Source organism: Pyrus communis, chromosome 9, assembly GCF_041283825.1.
Source record: "Pyrus communis isolate YQ-2024b chromosome 9, ASM4128382v1, whole genome shotgun sequence".
NCBI classification, from domain to species: domain Eukaryota; kingdom Viridiplantae; phylum Streptophyta; class Magnoliopsida; order Rosales; family Rosaceae; genus Pyrus; species Pyrus communis.
This window is the reverse complement of record NC_142573.1, coordinates 7,401,339-7,418,582: the sequence shown is the minus strand read 5'-3', so window position 1 is coordinate 7,418,582 and position 17,244 is coordinate 7,401,339. Positions and strand designations below refer to the sequence as shown.

The 17,244-nt window shown below is 34.9% G+C and overlaps 1 non-coding gene and 1 pseudogene across 1 annotated transcript; one reads left to right on the top strand and one right to left on the bottom strand.

Moving 5' to 3' along the window:
* Positions 1 to 1,040: 1,040 nt before the first annotated feature.
* Positions 1,041 to 2,543, bottom strand: LOC137740453 (uncharacterized; annotated as a pseudogene).
* Positions 2,544 to 3,137: 594 nt separating this feature from the next.
* Positions 3,138 to 5,609, top strand: LOC137741103 (uncharacterized). The gene is made up of 8 exons (XR_015966354.1): positions 3,138 to 3,258; positions 3,581 to 3,708; positions 3,818 to 3,874; positions 4,027 to 4,119; positions 4,363 to 4,441; positions 4,533 to 4,657; positions 4,952 to 5,120; positions 5,209 to 5,609. It is a non-coding gene; the product is annotated as an uncharacterized LOC137741103 (transcript).
* The last annotated feature ends 11,635 nt before the right edge of the window (positions 5,610 to 17,244 follow it).

The window sequence follows — 17,244 nt, the reverse complement described above, 5'->3', positions numbered from 1 at the left end:
TTTGGAAACTGTTTTGTTATTGCGGTCACCGGTCACAAACAATGGCAGTCCAGTTGCAAAGGTTGTTGAGGTTGGTTAGCAGATCTTCCGCCTGCGTCCCCGATGAGGAGGCGGTGGCAATTTATAAGAGTTAAAGTGCACTCAATTGTTGTTTCCAGATAAAGTGAAAAAACGAAAGGAAAAGAAACTGATGTTCCCAAAGGCTGCTTTGAACAACATAGGCATCCCAAGAGTAAATGTTGCAGCTGGTGCATCAGGCGATGGGCAACCAGAGGTTGATGTAAGCGATGCAGAATTTCTGCAATTTGACACATCTAAGGTCCCTGTCATAGTTACTTTAACAAAGGTGACAAAATTTAACAATCTCTTCTGTCCCTTAGCGAATTGCAAATGCTTTTTTGCCCTGTACTGAGTCATGTGCATATATTTTTCAGGTAGGTAAGCACTATATTGTGGATGCCACTTCAGAAGAGGAATCACAAATGAACTCAGCTGTTTCGATTTCCGTCAATAGGCAAGGGCGCATCTGCGGGTTGACCAAACGGGGCGGTGCAGGCCTAGATCCAAGCATCATTCTCGACTTGGTATCTGTGGCAAAAACAGTAAGTGAGCAGCTGATAAACACGTTGGATTCCTAGATAGCTGCTGCTGAAGCTGGTGAAGATGAATCATGACACACTGAGAATCTTATGATATATCTAAGTAGGTGGTTCGAGCAGGTCCTAGTTATATGAAAATTGTAATTCCGATACCTACACAGCTGGTGAAAACGTTCGATTGGTAGTACGCATATTTGGCACCGTTTAACCAAGAATAGTATTATTAAGCTGTTAAAGAGTTATTATTTTGATCTTAGGTGCATTTCAATATTACTGTTTGGCTTCGACCGGACCTCTGTTTTTCAGAGGTAAGCAGTATATGTATAATATCGGATAGGGTATTACTTAGATGTGAAACCTGCAGACAAACTCAACAGTTCCCATTTTTTACAGGAATTCGCAACAGATGGGAGGAAAAAGAGAGAAAAGAACAGAGGGAAGTGGAAACAGTTATGGCCTTGTAATGTATACCATAAATTGTGGTTGCAAAACTGGATCAACTAATTTTACAATCTACATGTCTAATAGAAACACTGCAGACCTTACAAACAGTAAACAAGTTTACATGTTTTCGGAAAAGAAGAATGTTCAGTCCAAACCCTCTACTCCAGAGTAGATAATTTTCACCATATCACAACCTTGAGGCATGAGCCGTCTAGCTTCCATCTCACCACATAACTACTTTACCAATTCTTCTCTCCCATATCCACGAAGTCCTAGACATAAATAAGATAAGATACCTGAATCAAGAGCAATACATCTCTCGAACATTTCCTTCAATACTTGGATTGCCCCCGTTAAAATCCCTGTTATTGCAGAAGCTTGATATATGCAACTTTAAGGTTTGCTCATCAGGATGATAACCACTTCTTATCATGCTTTTACATGACTCTCAAGGGCACGATCTGCATCCTTTCGCACACACTGCCAGACAATAAGGGCAGAAAGGGTTGATGCATTTGGGACAAAGTGCTTTGTATCGAGTTCTTTAACCAGATACGCAGCTTTCTTTGTTTTACCCTCCTTGCAGAGTCCCAATATCAGTGCATTATAAGTCAGTATATCAGCATTCACTCGGTCCTTTGACATCTCCTCGAAAAGCCTACTGCCCATCTCACTACTACCTGCCCAGCTGTATCCGTTTATCAAACTATTGTAAGTTACTGTATTAGGAGCCACATTCGCGGCTTTGACTCACTAAAAACTCTATTTTCTTCTTGTAGTTTTCCTGCCTTGAAAAACCCATCAATAAGTGTGCTAAAATTTACCACAGTCGGGTGCAATCCATTCTTCGCCATCAAGTTTTTTGAACTTCAAAGACGAACTCAGAAGGCCCTTGTCATGGTGCCCTGCAATCAGTGTATTGTAGGAAACCACACTAGGGCTACAACCCATGCTCTCCATCTCCATGAGCACCTCAACAGCGTTCTCTAATTTTCCTAATTTACGGTAAGCAGCCATAACCATATTAAGAGTGCAAACATTTGGCGAAATCCTACAACGCCGCATTTCTCTATAGAACGCCGAAGGGATCGTTCTATGGGGTATATGAATTGGATTCCGATTCCTTATCCCCAATTTCCCAGAAATTGTGGGGTTTGTAACGGTGGGTTCTTTTGGAATCGAATAGTGCAAACTCGAAAACTGACGAATTGGGAATTCTTCATCGAATTGGGTTTTCTGAAGTTAAATTCTTGGATTGATTCGAGAGTTCAAATCAACTTATGACCGACTAACCTTGATCGACGGGCAGAGGATGAAGAAAATGGCGGGCAATGAGCTCTGACTCTCTGATTCACTGCGGTAATTACAATCGTCGAGCAACAAGCGAGCACCGTCGTGCACTGAATCCCATGTCGAGCAGAAGCAACAGGAAGAAAGAAAATAAAATTGGTCTTTTGAGAGTGGTGAACCATTTGGGATTGCTTTCAAGTTTTTGGGGGGGGGTGGTGGGGTTGGACATTTGCCGGAGTAATGAAGGATAATGATTATTTTTTTCCGGAGAAATGATAAATAAGATTATTAATAGAGAATTGTTATTGCCCTCTAAAATTTCAAAATTTCTTCCTTGGTGGTATCCAGATGTTTTTTGTATGGCATTTGAATCACATTAAAATGGAAAGCTTGACTCCTTGAGATTGAGAAGGAGTAATTCCTTGAGATGTTTTGTTACCAATTTACGAAACTTCGTGCTTATAATCAAAGTAGTGCATATTATATATATATATGAGATCTTTATGATGTGATTTATAATACAAACAGTTTCAACCAGATGTGCAAAGTTTGGTAAATCAGTAACAAAGTATGTTGAGAAGAACTCCGCCTTAATCTCATCTATTGAGGAGCTAAGTTAAGAACTCCTCCTTAATCTCATCTATTGAGGAGCTAAGTTAATTTCTTACCCAAATAAAAAATAATAATCAAATGACACAACCAAACTCGAGAAAAAGGGTTTAAGGAAGCTTAAGCTACTTGAAAAAAATAAAAAATCACCTACATGTACAGCAGCCCAAAACAAGTTAAGCACAAACAAAAATGGACCATAAACACACAAAGGACAAGGCTCCAAGACTACCCTTGGAGCTCAGCACACACAAAGTATTCTTGCCGCTGCCAGAGAATTGTTATTGTCCTCTAAAATTTCAGATTTTCTTCTTTGGTATCCTTAAGTTTTATGTATGGTATTTGAATCACATAAAAGACGAAAGCTTACTACTTAAGATTGAGGAGGAGTACTTCCTTCAGATGTTTTTTCACTCCAAGCGGCTGCCCTTTACTTTGAGCTATTTGTTTACGTTGATTGAGCAAACTGTAGAGTTTCTCTGTGACATATGAGCGCTTAGGATTGCTGCCTTTGTTTTTAGTTTTTAATTAATTGCTTTTATTATTTTTATATACGTATTATGTTGCTGTAATAATTATTTTCTTGATATTTATGAAGTTAATTAGATGAGAAATGTTTTTTCATATCATATGTTCAGAAATGGTGGGATTATCCATAGGAGAAAAGCATGTTATACAGGGTGGCATTGCTCAGGACATTCGTTCTAATGGCCGAAAAAGATTGACTCCTCGGCCCATCAATGTCAAAACTGGAGTTATTTCCCAGGTTAATATCTGTCATATGTTTCACTAAAAATAATGGATTTTATTTTTTGGTGTGACATGAAATTTTACTTATTTTGTTATAATTTCCGTTCTTTGTGGCCGTTACCCAGGCAAATGGTTCGACAAGGGTCAGGATAGGTGCTACAGATGTCATTGCCGGTGTGAAGGTATAACTGCGATCTTGATGTTAAGCGCATACCTACTTTTACATGCTATTGGAATGTCCTTGATCAAATTTAGGTAATTTGTTAGTCTAATTATTTGAGCTGCCCCTGTTTTTCATACTATCATATTTGCTGGTAATGTTGACCGAGTGCAGGCTGAACTTGGAAGGCCAACTGCGCTGCAACCCGACAAAGGAAAGGTATTTATAAATGTTGATTGCAGTCCAACTGCAGCACCAATGTTTGAGGTTAACACTTTTATTATCTTCCTTCTCATGTTTTACTGCAGCACCAATGTTGATTGCAGTCCAACTGCAGCACCAATGTTGTTGAATTCATGCTCTGATAAAATACGAAGGCATATAGAATCTGTACTTCTCCTTTTGGTGTATGAATTACTGGTCCATTGCAGAGAATGAGTATCTATTCTGCTTTTGTAGGACCAATGCATTTATACTTATTGTAAAGCTGTTGTTTTTTCACTTCTGCAGGGTAGAGGGGGTGAGGAGCTGTCAGCAGAACTCTCGGTGGCTCTTCGATGTTGCCTCTTGGGTGGTAAAAGTGGATCTGGTCTGTTTTCTCTTTTGGCAATGGATTCTCAGTTGAGCGTATTTTAATCCAACTTCAGAGTTGAAAATGAAGGTGCCCTTGTTTGTCTCAGGTGCTGGAATTGATCTCTCCTCTCTGGTAGTTGTGGAAGGAAAGATCTGTTGGGATCTTTACATTGACGGCCTTGTTGTCAGTTCAGATGGGAATCTTCTAGATGCCCTAGGTGCTGCTATAAAGTTAATTGATTTTCTTTATACATTACTTATAAAATGTCATTGAACATAAATAAATTAGAAAGTAAAAATAATTCTATCCTGATACTTCCTAGTTTGAGCTTACTGCTCTTGCAAACCAGTCTTTATAACGATTTGTATCTTGTGATGGCAGTATTTGACAACTCAGAGTCTCTAAAGTGTCTTCATAATTTCATTGTCCATCTTAATTTTTACACATTAAATTTAGTGTGGCTAGCAAGGAACAAGAGTTAAAGTGCACTTAATTGTTGTTTCCAATAAAGTGAAAAAATGACAGGAAAAGAAACTGATGTTCCCAAAGGCTGCTTTGAGCGATACAGGCATCCCAAGAGTAAATGTTGCAGCTGGTGCATCAGGTGATGAGCAACCTGAGGTTGATGTAAGTGACGAGGAATTTCTGCAGTTTGACACATCTAAGGTCCCTGTCATAGTTACATTAACAAAGGTGACAAAATTTAGCCATCCCTTCTGTCCCTTAGCAAATTGCAAATGCTTTTTAGCCCTGTACTGAGTCATGTGCATATATTTTTCAAGCAGGTAAGCACTATATTGTGGATGCCACTTCAGAAGAGGAATCACAAATGAGCTCGGCTGTTTCTATTTCCGTCAATAGGCAGGGGCACATCTGCGGGTTGATCAAACGGGGTGGTGCAGGCCTAGATCCAAGCATCATTCTTGACATGGTATCAGTGGCACATTGGATTCCCAGATAGCTGCTGCTGAAGCTGGTGAAGATGAATCATGACTGAGTGAGAATCTCTGATTATATCTAAATAGGTGGTTCGAGCAGGTCCTAGCTAGATGAAAATTGTAATTCCGATACTTAACACACAGCTGACGAAAACATTTGGTTTGTTGTACGCATATTTGGCACCGTTTAACCAAGATTAGTATCATTACGCTGTTAAAGAGTTATTATTTTGGTGTCTTTTGCATTCCAGGTCTCTATTGTATGATATTATCTCTCTCCATGGTTGGTATATCAGCATTCGCTCGGTTCTCCGACATCTTCTCGAAAAGCCTATTGCCCATCTCCTACTGTATTAGGAGCCACAACCATGTTAAGAGTGTAAACATTTGGCAAAATCCTACAACGCCGCATTTCTCTATAGAACGCCAAAGCAACATCAGCTCTACGCAAATCAAGGTCCTGCCCTTATGGGTAAAGGGATCGTTCTGTGGGGTATATGAATTGGATTCCGATTCCTTTTCCTCCATTTCCCAGAAATTGTGGGGTTTGTAACGGTGGGTTCTTTCGGAATCGAATTGGGCAAACTCAAAAACTGACGAATTGGGAATTTGTTCATCGAATTGGGTTTTCTGGAGTTAAATTCTTGGATTGATTCGAGAGTTCAAATCAACTTCTTGGATTGTGATTATATACATATATATATATATATATATAATGTTAAGGATTCTGCAACATAAGAGATGAAGTATTTGAAATATTCATATCTTCTTTGAGATAGTGTAGTATTGTTTTTCTTTTGCTAAAAAATTTCAGGCATGTTTGCTGTTTATTTTTTAGGATGGTTTGTGGTGCGATTTTGCAGAACAGAGAATATGCATGGACACAGTAATAGCACGATCAACTAGCCCTTTCATGTTTTTTTTTTTTTTTTTTTCATAAAAGCCAGCAAAGTATCCATTTCTGAGTTTAAAAACAAATTCACATCTAAAGCCTAATTCCCCTAAATTGACAAAAACCTTGAAGCAGTAGAACCATGCGGAGTGTTTGTGTGCTAAAGGCAAAGGGTTTAAATTTATTTTTTGGACAAGATGAAGACTTAGGTAGATTTCGGTGTGGGGTGTATGAAATGTGTGGGGGTGTGAGGGTATTTTTGGTTAGTAAGTGGGGTGTATTAAGATATTTTTTTAAGTTTAAAAAGTAAGTGTAGTGTGTTTTAAGTACGTGTGGTGTATTCAACAATATGTGGGGTGCTAATAAAGCAGCCATTTCTTTATTCTTTATAATTAGTACCTCACAATATGCTAGCAATAATGTGATTCAATCACTTGTTCATTAAATATCATTTTCTCTATTTTTAAACACGTTCAAAACATCTTAAGAGGCTGTAATACCGGTTATAAAAAAAGATCTTTCGCACGCGGATAATAATATGATTAAATTAGTTGTCAAATAATTGTTTTTTTTTTTGAACAAACGATATTATCTACACTAAGGGAGAGGGGGTGGGCTTAGCCTCACAATGGGCTATCAATAATGTAATTCAATCAGTTGTTTTTTTGTTTTTTTGAACAAACGATATTATGTACACTAAGGTCTTTGGAGAGTGGTGAACCATTTGGGATTGCTTTCAAGTTTGGGGGGAGGGTTGGACATTTTCCGGAGTGATGAATGATTTTGATTAATTTTTTCCGGAGAAATGATAAATAGGATTATTAACAGAGAATTGTTATTGCCCTCTAAAATTTCAAATTTTTTTCTTTGGTGGTATCCACATGTTTTATATATGGCATTTGAATCACATTAAAGAGGAAAGCTTGACTCCTTAAGATTGAGGAGGAGTACTTCTTTAAGATGTTTTGTTACCGATTTACGAAACTTTGTGCATATAATTGAAATCGTGTATATGGTAAATCACATTATAAAGGTCATATCTACAAAATAATAATAATAATAATAAAATATAAATTTTTTATAGTATGATTTATAATATGAACGGTTTTCACCAGATGCACGAAGTTTCATAAATCAGTAACAAAGTATGTGGAGAAGAAACTCCTCCTTAATCTCATCTATTGAGGAGCTAAGTTAATTTCTTACCTAAATAAAAATAATAATCAAATGGCACAACCAAACTCGAGGAAAAGGGTTTGAGGAAGCCAAGCAACTTTTTCCATTGGACTCTCGTTTTGCAATGGGGATGGAGATGTGGGTTATTTCTAAGTTTGCATTTTTGTATTCAAATTCCAATTTCATCTCTATATATAAAGCCAAGCCTAAAGTGAATAGTATTTTTGGGGTCACAAGCATTACAAAAAATAAGTGGACAAAAATGCCTCCAAAGCTAAAAAGTTCAAAAGCAACCCAAAATAATGCATCAAATGTGGTGGGGGTATTTTCATTATTTTAATAGTGTTTTTTTTTTAATAATTAATTTTTTTTTGTATAGTTTTTTTTTTCTTCAAATAATTAGCACCTCATAATAGGCTAATAATAATGTGATCCAATCAGTTGTTTATTAAATATTATTTTCTTTATTTTTAAACACGTTCAAAACATCTTAAGAGGTTGTAATGCCGGTTGTAAAAAAGGTCTTTCGCATGCGGATAATAATGTAATTAAATTAGTTGTCAAATGATTGTTTTTGTTTTGAACAAACATGTTATCTACACTAAGGGAGAGAGGGTGGGTTTAGCCTCACAATGGGCTAGCAATAATGTGATTCAATCAGTTGTTTATTTGTTATTTGTTTGTTTTTTTTGAACAAACGATATTATCTATACTAAGGGGAAAATGGTGGGCTTAGTCTCACAATGGGCTAGTAATAATGTGATTTAATCAGTCGTTTATTAAATATTATTTTCTCTATTCTTAATATAAATTCAATAGAAACTGATTTTATTATGTGGATTCAGCTGCTTTAATTGATTTATGAGGGGTTTCTTCTAGCATGATCTAAGATAATTCATTTACTTCAAATATTTGACTTTTCTTTTGTCAATTTACGCATATAAATACATTTAAAACGTGTAAGTCACGAGTATCATATCATGATTCAAAAAATGTCTTCTACACGCGTGTGAGCGCATGCATGAAGGCTTATGAATCATAAACTAAACACAATAGTTTGGTTGTAGTTGGACGTGCGTGGGTGCTTGGTGAATCAAGAAACTTCATGGATCTGGGATACCCAACAATCAAGAAGCATACAATATAAGTTAGGAATGAAGACTGTCATATCAGTTGGCTACACCAAAAAGTTTTTTTGGCATCAAGAGGATTATTCTTCCATAGAAATTTCAAAAGATGAGAAAGTTGAACTAATCAAATTTCAACAAATTTGAAAAGTCAACTATTTATATATATGAGGATCCTGATTGATGTGTTATGATGATTTGAAGAACGACCTTGAAGTTATGGAGTGAGACATTCATTTAAAATTAACAAAAAATTGTAATAATTAGAAAACAGGTTGTCTAAATAGTGGGGTACTCATTGACGCATGACCTAAAATAGAAGATGTCACATCTCAAGCTCGACTCCGCTGTAGCACGATATTGTCCGTTTTAGGCTCCGACCACGTCTGGGAACTCACACGAGAACTTCCCAGTAGGTCACCCATCCTAGGAATGTTCACGCCTGAACACGCTTAAGTCCAGAGTTCCGATGAACTTCGAAGCCAATGAGCTCCCAAAAGGCCTCGTGCTATATGGAGGTGAGTATGTATATATAAGGCACATCACACCCTTTCCGTTGATCGATGTGGGATGTCATAGAGGAAAAATCATACAGTTTACTTTTTAAGTGTTTAAGGAACAAGATTGGCAGGTTCTAAGTTGGAATAATGTAATTTTCATCTTAAGAGGCTGTAATGTCGGTTATAAAAAAAATATTTTGAACGTGGATAATAATGTGATTAAATTAGTTGTCAAATGATTGTTTGGGTGAGCTTAACCTTACAATGGGCGAACAATAATGTGATTCAATCAATTGTTTTTTTTTTTTTTTGAACAAACGATATTATCTACATTAAGAAGGAGAGGGTGTGCTTAGTCTCATAATGGGCTAACAATAATGTGATTCAATCAGTTGTTTATTAAATATTATTTTCTCTATTCTTAATATAAATTTAATAGAGACTTATTTTATTATGTGGATTTAGCTGCTTTAATTGATTTATGAGGGGTTTCTTCTAGCACGATCTAATATTATTCATTTACTTCAAATATTTGACTTTTCTTTTGTCAATTTACGCATATAAATACATTTTAAACGTGTAAATCACGCATAGCATGCCGTGATTCAAAAAATACCTTTTGCACGTGTGTGAGCGCGTGTATGAAGGCTAGTGAATCATAAACTAAACACAATAGTTTGGTTGTAGTTGGACGTGCGTGGGTGCTTGGTGAATCAAGAAACTTCATGGATCTGGGATACCTAACAATCAACATGCATGCAATATAAGTTAGGAATGAAGACTGTCGTATCAGTTGGCTATACCAAAAAGATTTTTTGGCATCCGGAGGATTATTCTTCCATAGAAATTTCAAAAGATGAGAAAGTTGAACTAATCAAATTTCAACAAGTTTGAAAAATCAACTATTTATATATATGAGGATCATGATTGATGTGCTACGTTGATTTGAAGAACGATCTTGAAGTTATGGAGTGAGACATTCATTTAAAATTAACAAAAAAAAAATGTAATAATTAGAAAAAGGGTTGTCTAAATGGTGGGGTACTCATTGACACATGACCTAAAATAGAGGAAAAGTCATACAGTTTACTTTTTAAGTCTTTAAGGAACAAGCGTGGCAGGCTCCAAGTGGGGATAATGCAATTTTCATCTTAAGAGGTTGTAATGCCAGTTACAAAAAAGGTCTTTCGCACGCGGATAATAATGTAATTAAATTAGTTGTCAAATGATTGTTTTTTTTTTTTTGAAAAAATGATATTATCTACACTAAGGGAGATGGAGGTGGGCTTAGCCTCACAATGGGCTAGCAATAATGTGATTCAACCAGTTGTTTATTTATTTTATTTTTTTTTTGAACAAACGATATTATCTACACTAAGGGAGGGGTGAGCTTAGCCTCACAATGGGCTAGCAATAATGTGATTTAACCAATTGTTTATTAAATATTATTTTCTCTATTATTAATATAAATTCAATAGAGACCGATTTTATTATATGGATTCAATTACTTTAATTGATATATGAGGATTTTTTTTTAGAATGATCTAAGACTATTTATTTACTTCAAATATTTGACTTTTCTTTTGTCAATTTATGCATATAAATACATTTAAAACGTGTAAGTCATGCGTAACATGTCGTGATTCAAAAAATGTCTACTGCACACGCGTGAGCGCGTGCATGTCATAAACTAAACACAATAATTTGGTTGTAGTTAGACGTGCGTGGGTGCTTGGTGAATCAAGAAACTTCATGGATCTAGGATACCTAACAATCAACACGCATACAATATAAGTTAGGAATGAAGACTGTCGTATCAGTTGGCTATACCAAAAGATTTTTTTAGAATCCAGAGGATTATTCTTCCATAGAAATTACAAAAGATGAGAAAGTTGAACTAATCAAATTTCAACAAGTTTGAAAAATCAACTATTTATATATATATGAGAATCATGATTGATGTGTTACGTTGATTTGAAGGGCGGTCTTGAAGTTATGGAGTGAGACATTCATTTAAAATTAACAAAAATAATGTAATAATTAGAAAAAGGATTGTCTAAATGGTGGGGTACTCATTGACACATGACCTAAAATAGAGGAAAAATCATATAGTTTACTTTGTAAGTCTTTAAGGAACAAGAGTGGCAGGTTCCAAGTTGGAATAATGCAATTTTCATCTTAAGAGGTTGTAATGCCAGTTATAAAAAAGGTTTTTCGCAAGTAAATAATAATGTGATTAAATTAGTTTTCAAATGATTGTTTTTTTTTTCTTTGAGCAAATGATATTATCTATACTAAGGGGGATGGATGTGGGCTTAGCCTCACAATGGACTAGCAATAATGTGATTCAATCAGTTGTTTATTTGTTTTTTTTTTTTTGAACAAACAATATTATCTACACTAAAGGGGGAAGGGGGTGGGCTTAGCCTCGTAATGGGCTAACAATAAAATGATTTAATCAATTGTTTATTTAATATTATTTTCTCTATTCTTAATATAAATTCAATAGAGACTGATTTTATTATGTGGATTCAACTGTTTTAATTGATTTATGAGGGGTTTCTTCTAGCATGATCTATGATTTATTCATTTACTTCAAATATTTGACTTTTCTTTTGTCAATTTACGCATATAAATACATTTAAAATGTGTAAGTCACGCGTAGCATGATTCAAAAAATGCCTTATGCACGCGCATGAGCCCGTACATGAAGGCTAGTGTATGGAAATTAAACATGTATAATGTAACTTTTTTTTTCTTCCAAACTTTATAAATGGCTTAGTGTTTGTAAAATATTAGAGGCAAAGTAGGGACGTTTGTATCATATCTCAAAATTAAAATTTTGTTGGTATAATCTACATTTTGTTTGTGCAACCAAAAAAAAGTACTGAAAATGGACAGAAAACAATTTGTAAGACTCGAATGCATGTTGAGCATGACTAGAATATTTATGGTGATAATCGATTGATGACTGATCGAATGAAAATACTTACGCCGATAGAAGTTAGCGTGATAAACACAGAATTAAACCTACTAGCTAGCTCGACCGTTTCAATCATACGGATGTACAATAATCGACTTGACTCCATGGATAAGTGCTCTGCCTTGTTGCAATCCAAGGAATGGTTTTGCGATCAACAAGTCTGCTCCTGCATATTCTTTTGTTTATCCAATGGTGGCATCTTGGACGTAAGAAGAAGGGACGAGTAATTGTTGTCCATCAAAGGAGTACGTAATTTCGGGTTTCGATGGGGCTTTAGCCCTTTGTTACCGTGGCCGGAGAAACTCTAGATTTTTGGATGCTATTGATGTAACCCTTGTGTTGGTCCTTTGTATTATTGAATTATGAATGCAATTTCTATATTTTCTTGATGTCACTTTCAGTATTTATCTTGACAAGAACATGAGTGATAATTACTAATTGGCGATGCCTTATCATGTGGGACAAGGCAATTTTGGCCTTAATAGCTTGACTTCAACTGAGAACAATTGGCTGCTATGCAACGCCAACAAGTAACAACTAGAGATGTTTACTTGTTGGCTAACTAATGGTAAATTCTTGTAGACTAGCTAATGGCAGACTCTTGTAGGCTAGCTAGAGATGTTTACTTGCAAACGACTCATATGACTTCTAAGTTTTCAAGTGATGGAGATCGGCATTTTATTGGCTTCATCGTCTCCTTATTTGGTTTTCTTTTTCATTTCTTTTTTGTCACCACTCAATGACTCATCACCCATCCCATCCCCTTATTTTTCTAGGTTTGTTTTGTGAAGAATAATACTTGTGTTCACGTTTTTGGGATGAGATTATTTTCCCACTTACAAATAGATAAATATTATAATTGGAATCTTTCAATTTCTTAATCTTCATTTACAAAATATCTCCACAAAAAATCTTCAAATGAAGATTAAGAAATTGAATGATTCTAATTAAAAAATTCTCCAGTGAAAGATACTTTATTTGTAAGTGGGAGAATGAGCTATCTCTCAAGTGGGGGACGTAAGTGTTGGCATAAAGTTTTTTGTGATGGAAATATTGGCGATTGGGATGCTACTTCTTCTACAACAAATCACATAAAATTAATTTTAATATATCACAATTTTATTACCACAATTTATTAAATATAACCAAATATGATAAAATACTCATCTCTTGTAGGTAGAGAACTCTCTTCATTGATCACTGATTATAACAAGATTTGAGGTTGAGGTGTGTAAATTCACTGTCCTTAAGAGTTGATTTTGCCCATCTAAGACAATGTCTTGGTGTAACAGGTTATAGCGCCCTACCCTCCATCATACAACAACCTATAATCCTCGGAAGTATACACACTCAATACTTAGATCGAGTAAACAACTCGATTCTTTCCTTTGGTATGTAAAACTTTTGAAGGATATATCACTTTGAAGAGTGATGATTCAATAATGGATAAAAGGATGGCTACAGCGGTGTTTTTTTTTCTTTTTTGGTTTGGGAAAGGAATAGATGAGAATATATTTATATGAAAACAAAATGGTCTAAAACGTTAGACTATATAATTACCCAATTAATGGGTTAATCAAGATGATACTTTTCAATGTATAACTCCCTCATTTAACTCTCAATTATAATATGAATGAAATGAATTGGCTAGCTAGAAATAAGACTATAAGTGATGAAACGACCATGCAATAATATCAAATAAAAAACAATAATATGGCATAGTGAATGGGAGGAAAACAAACGGTTGCATTGAATTTGTATTTTGAAATACTCAACAAAATTTCAACATTTTGGATAATATTTGTGTTCGCCTCATGGGAGAACTTACTTGTCCCTCATTTACGATTAACATATTTTCGCATCTTCACCGTACGATTAACGTATCTTCACTTTACGTTGAGCTATTTGTTTACGTTGATTGAGCAAATTGTAGAGTTTCTCTGTGAAATATGAGCGCTTAGGATTGCTGCCTTTATTTTTAGTTTTTAATTTATTGCTTTTATTATTTTTATGTTGCTGTAATAATTATTTTTTCTTGATATTTATGAAGTTAATTAGATCAGAAATGGTTTTTCATATCATATGTTCAGAAATGGTGGGACTATCCATAGGAGAAAAAACATTTTATACAGGGTGGCTTTGCTCAGGACATTCGTTCTAATGACCGAAAAAGATCGACTCCTCGGCCCATCAATGTCAAAACTGGAGTCATTTCCCAGGTTAATACCTGTCATGTTTCAACAAAAATAATGGATTTTATTTTTTGGTGTGACATGAAATTTTACACATTTTGTTATAATTTCCGTTCTTTGTGGCCGTTGCCCAGGCAAATGGCTCGGCAAGGGTCAGGATGGGTGCTACAGATGTCGTTGCCAGTGTGAAGGTATAACTGCGGTCTTGATCTAAAGCGCATGCTTACTTTTACATGCTATTGCCAGTGTAAACATCTGGCGAAATCCTACAACGCCGCATTTCTCTATAGAACGCCAAAGCAACATCAGCTCTACGCAAATCAAGGTCCTGCCCTTTGGTTAAAGGGATCGTTCTGTGGGGTATATGAATTGGATTCCGATTCATTTTCCCCAATTTCCCAGAAATTGTGGGGTTTGTAACGGTGGGTTCTTTCGGAATCGAATTGGGCAAACTCGAAAACTGACGAATTAGGAATTTGTCCATCGAATTGGGTTTTCTGGAGTTAAATTCTTGGATTGATTCGAGAGTTCAAATCAACTTATGACCGACTAACCTTGATGGAGGGGCAGAGGATGAAGAAAATGGCGGGCAATGAGCTCTGACTCTCTGATTCACTGCGGCAATTACAATCGTCGAGCAACAAGCGAGCACCGTCGTGCATTGAATACAATGTCGAGCAGAAGCAACGGGAAGAAAGAAAATAAAATTGGTCTTTTGAGAGTGGTGAACCATTTGGGATTGCTTTGAGGTTTGGGGGGAGGGTTGGACATTTGCTGGAGTAATGAATGATTTTGATTAATTTTTTTCCGGAGAAATGATAAATAGGATTATTAACAGAGAATTGTTATTGCCCTTTAAAATTTAAAATTTTCTTTTTTGGTGATATCCACATGTTTTATGTATGGCATTTGAATCACATTAAAGAGAAAAGCTTGACTCCTTAAGATTGAGAAGGAGTAATTCCTTAATATGCTTTGTTATACCGACTTACGAAACTTCTTGCATATAATCGAAATCGTGTATAAGTTAAATCATATTATAAAGGTCATAACTACAAAATAATAATAATAATAAAATATAAAATCTTTATAGTGTGATTTATAATATGAACGATTTTCACCAAATGCATTTAATTTTGTACATCAGTAACAAAGTATGTTGAGAAGAAACTCCTCCTTAATCTCATCTATTGAGGAGCTAAGTTAATTTCTTACCTAAATAAAAATAATAATCAAATGGCACTACCAAACTCGAGGAAAAGGGTTTGAGGAAGCTAAGCAACATTTTCCATTGGACTCTCCTTCTGCGATGAGGATGGAGATGTGGGTTATTTTATTTCTAAGTTTGTTGAGGACACGTTTGCTTTCTTGTATTCAAATTTCAATTTCATCTCTATATAAAAAGGCAAGCCTAAAGTGAATAGTGTTTTAGAGGTCACAAGCATCACTAAAAATAAGTGGACAAAAATGCTCTCAAAATAATGCATCAAATGTGGTAGGAGTATTTTCGTCATTTTAACAATGTTATTTAATAATTAATATTCTTTTGGACAGTTTTTTTTTCTTTTTTTTTCAAATAATTAGTATCTCACAATAAGCTAACAATAATGTGATTTAATCAGTTGTTTATTAAATATTATTTTCTCTATTCTTAATATAAATTCAATAGAGACCGATTTTATTATGTGGATTCAGCTGCTTTAATTGATTTATGATGGGTTTCTTCTAGCATGATCTAAAATTATTCATTTACTTCAAATATTTGACTTTTCTTTTGTCAATTTACGCATATAAATACATTTAAAACATGCAAGTCATGCGTAGCATGCCGTGATTCAAAAAATGCATTATGCATGCTCGTGAGCATGTGCATGAAGGCTAGTGAATCATAAACTAAACACAATAGTTTGGTTGTAGTTGGATGTGCGTGGGTGCTTGGTGAATCAAGAAGGGAGTTTTAATGAAACACTCCCGGTATTGTTCACTTTAAAGAAAAATGACAATTTTACTCTAAAAATTCACTCCTGGTACTATTCACTCACAATAGCTTTTTGTCATTTTGATTAAAACTCAAAGTTTTCAAGCCCTTTTCATTAGTTTTCCTAATCAAGAAACTTCATGGATATGGGATACCCAACAGTCAACACGCATACAATATAAGTTAGGAATGAAGATTGTCGTATCAGTTGGCTATACCAAAAGATTTTTGGCATCCAAAAGATTATTCTTCCATAGAAATTTCAAAAGATGAGAAAGTTGAACTAATCAAATTTCAACAAGTTTGAAAAATCAACTATTTATATATATGAGGATCCTGATTGATGTGTTACGTTGATTTGAAGAACGGTCTTGAAGTTATGGAGTGAGACATTCATTTCAAATTAACAAAAAAATGTAATAATTAGACAAATGGTTGTCTAAATGGTGGGGTACTCATTGACACATTACCTAAAATAGTGGAAAAATCAAACAGTTTACTTTTTAAGTCTTTAAGGAACAAGAGTGGCAGGTTCCAAGTTGGGATAATGCAATTTGCATCTTAAGAGGCTGTAATGCCAGTTATAAAAAATGTCTTTCGTAAGTGGATAATAATGTAATTAAATTAGTTGTCAAATGATTGTTTTTTTTAACAAATGATATTATACGTTAAGGGAGAGGGGGTGGGTTTAGCCTCACAATAAGCTAGTAATGATGTGATTCAATCAGTTGTTTATTTGTTTTTTTTTTTTAACAAACGATATTATCTATACTAACGGAAAATGGGAGTGGGCTTAGTCTCACAATGGGCTAGCAATAATGTGATTCAATCAATTGTTTGTTAAATATTATTTTCTCTATTCTTAATATAAATTCAATAGAGACCAATTTTATATGTGTATTCATCTACTTTAATTGATTTATGAGGGGTTTCTTCTAGCATGATCTAAGATTATTTATTTACTTCAAATATTTGACTTTTCTTTTGTCAATTTACACATATAAATACATTTAAAATGTGTAAGTCAAGCGT